The 10,144-nt window shown below is 42.8% G+C and overlaps 1 pseudogene; it reads left to right on the forward strand.

Moving 5' to 3' along the window:
• Window positions 1-1,309: 1,309 nt before the first annotated feature.
• The window catches only part of LOC105888398, a 91,846-nt pseudogene continuing 83,011 nt past the window's right edge, over window positions 1,310-10,144 (forward strand).

Below are 10,144 nucleotides of genomic sequence, written 5' to 3' on the forward strand. Positions count from 1 at the left end.
CCCTGTGCCTTGCTCATTTTTTCTATTATTAGACAGACAGGGTCTTGATGTTGCTCAGGCTGGTCTTGAACTCTTGAGCTCAAATGATCCTCCCATCTTCACCTCCAAGAGTGCTAGGATCACAGGCATCAGCCACTGTGCCCAAGTGATCATTCTTTTTTATTCCTCAAAATATTAGTGTATATTTTGTAAGAACTCCCTATCCACAGTAAAAATATAAGAATCAGGGAATCTAACAGCAATATATTATTTAATATTATCTAAATCGATGTTCAGCCAATTGTTCCATTGATATAATTATGGCGTATGTGCATATATGTGTAGTTCAGAATTCACATGATACTAAATTTACATGTTTCTTCAATCTGACAGATGTACTCAGATTTTGGGTTTTGTTCCCCATAGTAATTTGATTATTCAAATAGTACAGGCTTATTATTTTATAAAATATTTCTCTACTGGGGTTTATATAATGTGATCTTATGACTATATTCAAGTCCAGAATTGATATTTAAGACATGCCTACATCAAAAAGGAAGAAGAGGAAAGGAAAATTACAGTGGAGAAATCTGAGACACTTGACCTCAGATGACCAAGGCTAATGTCATTGGCGCTAGACCCTGTTGATAGTAAGTATCCTGGGTTATTATGGGATGACAATGGCATTTGTTTGTATGTCCTGTCTCTCCATGAGCCCAGTCTCATTATGAGAAAAAGCAGCCAACAAATCCCACTGGGGGATATTCCACAAAGCACCTGGCCAGTACTCCCTAAAATTGTCAGGTCATCAAAAACAAAGAAAGTCTGAGAAACTGTCAGAGGCTAGACGAGCCAAAAGAGATTTAACCATTGTATGTAAATTAAAGCCCTAGAGGGGATTTTGGAGCAGAAAAAGAATATCAGGTAAAAGTGAAGGAAGTCTGAATGAAGTATGGACTATGGGAACCCTCTGGTCTGTTTGCAATTTTCCTATAAATGTAAAACTGTTATAAAAATAAAGTTTATTAAAAAGTATTTTTAAAAAAAGTATTTTTAGATATGCACAGATTTCTACACCCTTGCTTTCGTTACTGAATTTCCAGTTCATTCCTATGAACTCGAACTCAGACTCCCCCCAGAATGTTTTCTGAGTTTACAATCACCCTACATTATTAACCTTTGGACTGTCAGTCACAATATTTACTTCTCTGTACCAGCCAGCAAAATGCATAACTAACTGGGCAGAGATTAACTCACAACTCATCTGTCAGCAGGTGCCACAGCCTCCAGCACTGGCTGCACATGAAACCCTCACACCAAGTACAAGTTGATGATCATCACATCAGACGACACCTTTTGGTATGAAGGGACACCTTTCCCGAGGGCTCCTTACAGCCCTGAACTCCTCATAAAAGTACAAGAAGAGTTGTGATGAAGGATGAAGATGTTGTAACAGTGACTTACCTCAAATCAAGTAAGAAATAGAATCTTGAATTGAGAAAGACTGTGGCTGTGTTCCTCCTTTTTTGTTGTTGTTGTTTGTTGTTGTTGTTGATTATGAGAAAGTCTCACTCTGTGGCCCAGCTGCCATTCAGAGGCCCAGTCATAGCTTTCTGCAGCCTCAAATTCCTGGGCTCAAGAGATCTTCCCAAGTATCTGGAACTACCAGCATATACCACCAAGCCACGCTAATTATTTACTTTTATAGAAATGAGGTCTATATTACTATATTACTCAGGCTGTGCTTCAATTCCTGGCCACAAAAGCAATCCTCCCATCTAAGCCTCACAAAATACTGATTGACAGGCATAAGCCACTGGCTCTAGACGTGATTGTAACACTTTCTACATCCTAGACAATGTGCAGTGCTTTGTGGGGCACAGAGCAATGCCTAGCACCATGTCCATTCAGAGAACAGGATTCAGTCAGGGTATTACACAGTAAGATGAGTGTTCAGAGGGATCATCTACAATATTAGGAGAACCCAGAGGAGTGAATCCAAAGGCAGATTCAGGTGTGTGTATTGGCAGGGAGAAGGAAGACCACTGAAGTCCTAATAGAAGAAAAAAAATCTAAATTGAAATGGAAAGACTGAAAGAGAAATTACTTAATGAAGAGGGATATTTTCACATAGAAGAATCATCATGGGTGATAGTCAGGAACTGGAAAATGGCCTGACAAGTCTGAAGGACTAGAATATGTAGATGATATTTCTATGAGCATGGCAGAACCCTGAACAGCCAAGAGCAATGGGAACTTATTCAAAGATTTCAATAAACTGCCAAAAGGAGGCAGCATCCCAAACACCCATTGACAGATGAGGGAGAAACAAACTGTGACGTACAGATGCAAAGGAATATGATTTGTCCTTCTAAAGAAAGAAATGCTACAGCATGGATAAGCCTTGAGGACATTGCTCTAAATGAAATAAACCAGTCACAAAAATACAAACACTGCATGGTTCTCCTTACATAAGGTGTCTAGAGTAGTCAAGTTCACAGAAGTGGAAAGTACAAAGGTAGCTGCCAGGGGCTGGAGGAAGAGGGGAATGAGGAGTTGTTGCTTAATAAGTATAGAGTTTCAGTATTGCGACTTCAAAATGTTATGGAGACTTAACATTTCTAAACTGAATGCTTAGAAATGATTCATTTTATGTTATGTGTATTTTACCAGAATTTCTTTTAAGGTCACATTGTAATGAGTGGCCATCATTTTCTCCTTTTTATCCAGGAATAAACTGGTTGATTGAGATTCTCTGCCTGATTCACTCCAAGGGTGATACCAAATGTGTCCAGTCTGTGCCCATCTGGAAACGCTCACCCTGGATAGTGAATGAGTCTGTATTTGCATTAGCAAATAAGAAGGAGGGCCCAGGCTTGCTCACCTCCCACCTCCCCATCTATCTCTTCCCCAAGTCTTTCTTCAGTTCCAAGGCAAAGGTCAGTGCCCAATTCTCATGACAAGCATGAGCAATGCATTTCAAACATTAATGTGCCTGTAACCACCTGGAGACCTAATTGAAATGCATTGTCATTCGATAGGTCTGGATGGGACCTGAGGTAGGTCACGCCAGTGTGGATGCTGGTTGAGTACAAGTGTAAGAACCATTCCACACACTATGCCAGCCAGATACAAATCAGGAATAAAGTGACATGATAATGCCAGAATTTTAGAAAACCATATTAGGCCAGTTGTGATGGCTCATGTCTATAATCCTAACACATCGAGGAGGGTGGCTCCCTTAAACTCAGGAGTATGACACCAGCCTGAGCAAGAGTGAGACTCTGTCTCTACTAAAAATAGAAAAATTTTCTGGGCCTTGTGGAGGATGCCTGTAGCCCCAACTATTGGGGAGGCTGAGGCAAGAAGATCACCTAAGCCCAAGAGATTGAGGTTGCTGTGAGCTGTGATGCCATGACACTCTACCCAGGGCAAAAGAAAACTGCATTTTATCCCCAGTTAGAATTTATAACTGCATTGTATACTACATAAGCCCTTCTTGTTATTCTAAAAAAATAATGAGCCAAATATAATTCAGTAAGTGGCTTTGGCTACTGAGAAGAAGCAGAACTGTTCCTATGAGAACCAGCACATTGTAAATCAGTGCTGAAATTCAGGTGATTGCGCTGGTGCTGTGGATTGTTTTTCCAACCTTGTGTCTTACTGTGTGTAGCCGACTATGGAGATAAGCAGCCACACTGATCTCCTTTCTGTGTGGGGAAACTGAGTCCTAGGGAGAGAGACGAGACCTGGAATAATGTCACAAAGAGAGTGGGGGCAGAATCCAAAGGAAAATTTAGCTCAAATGGCAAGCAATCTTCCTTGTGTATGTGAGTAGGGGTGAGTGTGTGTGTGTGTGTGTAATAATCTCAAGTATTACCTGGAGGAATATTTACATATATATACACTGGGTAACCCTCATCTAGGTCCAAATTCATAACATTTCCACCCCCCTAATACCCCATCCCAATCAATGCCCACACACAGAGGTAAATACTCCCTTGACTTAACCCATAGATTCATTTTGCTTGTTCTTGAACTTCATATACATGGAAATACAATCATGATGTATGGACTACTTATTTATTTATTTTTTATTTATTTTTATTGTTTGGGATTCATTGAGGGTGCAAAGAATTTGTTTACACTGATTACATTTATTAAAGTCCCTCTTATAATTGTATGCCACCCCCAAGAGGTGTGTCATACAGGATGATCCCCCATCCCCACCCTCCTCCCCTCTCCCCACTTGCTTATTCCCCTACCCTATCTCCTACCTTGTATTAGTTCATTCACTGCCTTCATATTAGAATAGCCTGCATTGGATTCTTGCTTCTCCATTCTTGTGATGCTTTACTAAGAAAAATATGTTCCACCTCCATCCAGGTTAATACAAAAGATGTAAAGTCTCCATTTTTTGTGGCTGAATAGCATTCCATGGTTGTATGAACTATTAAATGCCCAGCCTATTTCACTCAATGTGATGTCTGTGAGATTCATCTGTGGTCTTGGGTATACATATGGATATATATGGATTAATATGTTGCAATTCATAAATATATAGAAATATCTATCAACTGACCATGACATATTAATCCATTCTCCTGTTAGTGACCTTTTAAACTGCAGTACTCAAATATAGAGGGTGCCCCCCAAATGTATACATATATTAAAAAGCAAAAAACTATTAAATTTATAATATTCAAGTCACATTTAACTCCTATTACACATGGGCTGTATGTGATCCACCTTTTGTTATCAATGAATATTGAGTATTACAATTTTAATACAGTTTTCTCCTTTCTTGAAATGTACGTACACTTTATAGCACTGTCTATACCAGGAAATGTCACTCACTCACGTTTTAAAACCCTCCAGTTGCTGCCTATTGTGAGTAGATTACAGTACCCAAGAGAGGAGTGACACTGAGTTCCCTTTCCATTGTCATATTCCTGAAATAGTAAGCACTTCATAGGAAATTTAAAACATAGTGTTGAACTTCTAATCCTCTACCATTGTTTTTCAGAAAACACCTCTTTTTGAAATTTCCTTAAGCCTCTGTTTCTATCAGTCTCAAAAAAGTTTGCATGACTCTGAATCTCTGTACTTTTAGTTATGCAGAATCCCTGGACTTTCTCAAGCACTTGCAATTTGGCAATTTTTCTCAAAGCTGCCTGCTGAGTCCCTTGGCTCAGCTGTGATCTGTCTCTGGAGCTCTCGCAGCCTGGAGACAGCCACAGATACCACGAATTCAACCTATGCAAGATTGAAGGCATCTCTCCTCACTCCCCAAACTGCTTCTACTGCACGCTGATCTCACCAGATAAGTAGATCCACCCTCCCCTCACCCAAAGGCTGACATGATTCTGACCTTTCACATGGGACGTATAAACTCCTTATTATGGAGCAGTTACTGACTACCAGAGATTTGGTTCTTAACTCCCACCATTTACTCTGGTTTCCTCTGCAAATGAGTTACGTGCACAAGGTTGAGGAAACAAATGAGGGATGACCACATCTGCTGCTCCCAGGGCCATTCGTTAGTATCCCACAAATGGCTCCTGGGCAAATAGTGCCAGAGCTCTGGACTCTAGGAAACTTCTGTTATCTCCTCCTGCAAATCCATATACAATCCCTGGAGATTAAAAAATTGTGGAACAAATGTCCAGGCATGGAGCCTATGAAAAAGAAAATGATAAATTTTTGTAACACTTCCTGGTGTCCATACTCTCTAAGGTCTTGGGAGTCATGTCCACTCACTGAATCAGCAGACTAGTAGTATCTGACTACTATCAGATACTATTCTCCAATTCGATTTATATTGTCATCATGTTGGGCAATGAGATGAAATCCCTTATGTACAATCTTTTATACTTCTATATCAAAATAAGCCAGATCAAATTTGATATAAGATTCTAGTGCAGAAGACAGAAGCCTTCAAGAAGTTCAGGGAGCAAGAAGCCAGACCTAAGAGCTGTTGTCTTCCCATCAGATGGAAACTCCCATGTTGAAGAAAATCTAGAGCAGTCATTGTGGCACCTCCAGCTGTGGCAGGACCAGCTCTAGCTCAGGCTGTGGCTGTTGCAACCGCAGCAGCTTTGTCCTCCAGTCACACAAGCCAGTCTAGGGAGAATAGGATGATAGAAGGGCAGTTTCACCTTTATTTACAAAAAAGCCAGCGATCATGGAGTGCAGCAGAGGTATCTCCCCAAACAACTGCTCTGCCCTCCTCTTTCCCTTTGTTAGTTTTTTATTCTCCCAGTAAAAGTGAACATCAGCAATGTTATTGCTCATCACAGTACACACGGAACAGATTTCCCTTTCCCCCTCATCCCTTACAAAGCTACACAGTACCTTCCTATCTTAAAATGGTTATATCTTCAAAGAATTTCTATTCTGCACTAAATTTATAGTCAACACTTCACTGGGTACACAGAGGGCCCTGGAAGCTTGACTGGAGCTTGGCCCTGGAGTCCACTTGCCCAACTAATCTGGGATGTCAGGCCTTGAAAGTGAACAATCTCCAGATGTCAGCACGTGGGTGCATCCAGCCTTGCCAGCGCCTGACCTGCAGCACCCTAAATGAAATGGCCGTTCAGATTAACAGTGAGTGGTAACACTTTGGCTCCAGCTGTGGGATCTCTGGCTGCAGCTCTGATTTCTTTCACAGATCCCTCTCCCAACTCTTCTGCCCACCTTATGACTCTGGACCCAGTTTTCACCCCTGCAGGCTCCTCTGGCTATCTCTCCTTCCCTGTGTTTCTTCTCTGGGATAATCATGGGAAGCTGTGAGAACACAGTCTCTCCTTTCTGCACACAGCTGGATTTACCATTTGGTCAGGATCCTCCCTCCTTCCCAACATGGCAATTTCTTTTGAGACAGGTTCCTCTAGGAGGAATAAATGAGAATGAACATCTGGCTGGATTAATGTGGGTTCATAACCCAGTTACCACCTCTGATTTGTATAATTGAAAACAGAATAATCCTGCCCACAGGGACAGCCCAAAACATAAACAGACCTATCTGAATCTAATTTCAGTGCACATCACCCCTCCTGGGCCCCTTCCAGAGCTTGCTTAGCATACTGTTAACCTCCCAGAAGCAGCACATTCTCCTGGAAGACTTGAGAAGTGTCTGATTGATCACCGCAGACCCAAATCACCGGGGTGGGAGAGGGACTGGAGGTAGTTTAGCCATGACAAGGCATGACCCCAACTAGAACCTAGACAGTGCAGAAGAGGGTAAGGTTCAACATGGTTGAGATTGCATCCTCACTGGGCTTAGGAAGAGGTCCCCAAAACTAAAAGCCTGAACAAAGTTCAGGAAAGAAATAAGAAACAGATGAGAGTCCCTCAGCCCTCCTACAGAGGATTACAGAAGCAGAGCAGACATTCTGTCCTCCCAGATTCCTGTGTTAGCCTACGTGCCCTCTCCCATTGCTGGGTTGAGACCTTCTCTATGCTGCAACCTCAAGTGACCTTTCAGAATAAACAGGTGCATGTTGCCATCCCTCTAGAGCACGCCTGTGCCTTACAAGCAACTCTGCCCGCCTCCCTGGCTATCCGTTAAGGTCCCTGAGGTCCACAGTCAAGTCAACCCTGATGGGCTACTGGACAGCCTGGGAGGGCATGCGTGGCCCCTGTTCCCGTCAAGGTAAAACCAGGAATTTCTCTCTTTTGATTTGAGCAGTGCCCATTAAACCTTCACCCTAGGGAAGGTCTTCAAATTCAGTTGTGTCCTTTTTAAAATATGGACTTCTACATCCCTGGCCCTCACCTAATAACACTCTCATTTTGCCAGTAAAAATACTTGGAACTCGGGGAAGTCAGATCGTTCCGGATCTGCGAGCAATGAACCAAATCATTCACCCTGTGATAACTAACCCTTATACGGTTTTCACTACTCCCTTTGGCAACGTTACTTGGATTCTGAGAAGGGACAAAAGGGCTTCAAGGGGGCTGGGAGGAAAGCCTGGCCTGCTGAGTAAGGAAGTCTGGAGGCCCATAGGAACATTCAGCAGTGAGACCACCAGCGGGCAGCTCTCATCCCAAAGAGGGAAAAGTATGGGGGTAGGAAGTAACCTAGGTAATCAGTGACCTACAGAAAAGGACAGTGATGCCTTGAGGTGCAGAGGTCAAACAACAAGCTGAGAGGACGAGAGTTTTGACACCTCCACACTGCCCTTGTGCTCGTCTGTCTTCTTCCTCGTGGGAGGGGCCCACTTCCGACTCTCTTTGGCAGTGCTCTGAGCTTTCTCTTTGCTCTCAAATGAAATTTCTGTGTTTTGCTGAAGCCTGTGCAGTTACTTTTCTTTCTATTTTATATTGCCGGTGCTGCTGCACTTTTACTTCGGTTTCCACCCAGGTTTGCCTGGATTCGTACCCTGCCTTAGTGGAACGTTCTAGTTTTGCCAAGTTATCAAACCAGGTCAACTAGGCTCAAGAAACCTGCACTCCCAAATCCCACATGTTTTCAGTGGTAGACTTAAAAACTACCCCTCATTTGCATTGTCCTTGCCCCTGAATGACAAGAACTCTTTGTTTTCAGATAGAAGAATTTAAAGAGTGTAAGGATTTAAGTACTGTTGACGTGTCTTTCCCTGGCAGTGGCGCCTATGGCTCAGTGGGTGGGGCGCCGGCACCATACACCGAGGGTGGATGGTTCTAAACCCAGTCTCAGCCAAACTGCATCAAAAAATAGCTGGGCGTTGTGGCAGGCACCTGTAGTCCCAGCTACTAGGGAGGCTGAGGCAAGAGAATCACCTAAGCCCAGAGTTGGGGGTTGCTGTGAGCTGTAACGCCAGAGCACTCTACTGAGGGCGATAAAGTAAGACTCTGTCTCTTTAAACAAAAAAACTCTCTAGGCATCTTTGGAGAGAAATTCTGGTTAAAAATTTAAATAATGATAATATTTTTTAAAAAGAGAGTGAGAAAACAGGCCATTACTTGGACCGGAGAAAGTCAAAATGGGTTTGTTTGTTTTATTTTATTTTGCTTTGCTTTTTTGGGTTTTGCTATTAAAGAAAAACTTATGACTGCCCCTGCCCTGGGCCTCCTGGATCTGCCCAAGTCTTTTAATTTATTCTTCCAAGAAAGACAAAGGGTTAGGATGGAGCTGTTAACCCAGACTTCTGGGGCTCATAGGTAACTTATGGCCTATTTCTCTAAATAATTAGATGTAGTAGCAATAGAATGGCCCACCTGTTTGAGAAGAGCTGTGGCTACTTGTGATATTTTACAAGAAGCTGAAAAGTTTGTGCTGGGCAGCTGGTAACTGTTCCCAGTGCACATGATGTGTTACCTCTGCTAGAAGAGAAGGGGTTGGGGGTTAAAGGTTGGCTGGTTGGGGAGTATCAGGCTGCTCTGCAAGATAATCCTAATGTAACCATGTTCACCTGAATCCTGACACTTTGCTATCTAGGGAATCCCTCTCCCCGGGTCATGATTCCATTCAAATTATTAACCAAGTACATTGTAGCTGTCAGATTTGACTAATCAGTCCTCATCAGACACAGATGAGGAATTCATCACAGATGGAAATAGCTTTGCAGAATGTGGACAACAGGAGGCTGAGTACACTCTGGCAACCACACACCAGGGTGGGTTAACATTCACCCCACCAGGACTGAACACCCATCAGAAGTCACCAAGGGCCTCTAAAGGAAATTATTCCTAGGTTTGGACTTCCATCAACTCTACAAAGTGATTATGGAGGGACTTTGTTACCAAAATCACCCAAGAAATACCAAGGATTTTAGAGATCAATTGAAAACAGCATTCATCATAGGGGCCCCAGTATTTGATGAAAAATGAAGGAATGAATATAACCACCAATTTAGTCTGGGACAAAGTGTTATCCCTGGCCCTATTGAGAATTTGGGTAGCCCTCAGAAGTAAGCTGGCACTTAGCTCCTTTGAAATTTTAGATGGTAGGCCATTCCTAAGACCTTCCAGCCAGGACTTACCCAGTGATGTCTGACCCCAGAAATGGAGGTTGTTTCTTATGGAAATAGCTTAGTGGCATCTCCCATAGCTCCGTGGGTAGGGTGACAGCCACATACACCGAGGCTGGTGGGTTCAAATCCAGCCCAGGCCCCTAAAGCAACAATGACAACTGCAACAGAAAAATAGCCAGGCATTGTGGCAGGCACCTGTAGTCCCAGCT

The sequence above is a fragment of the Otolemur garnettii genome, unplaced genomic scaffold, assembly GCF_000181295.1.
Source record: "Otolemur garnettii isolate 467f Iridium unplaced genomic scaffold, OtoGar3 scaffold00376, whole genome shotgun sequence".
Lineage (NCBI taxonomy): Eukaryota > Metazoa > Chordata > Mammalia > Primates > Galagidae > Otolemur > Otolemur garnettii.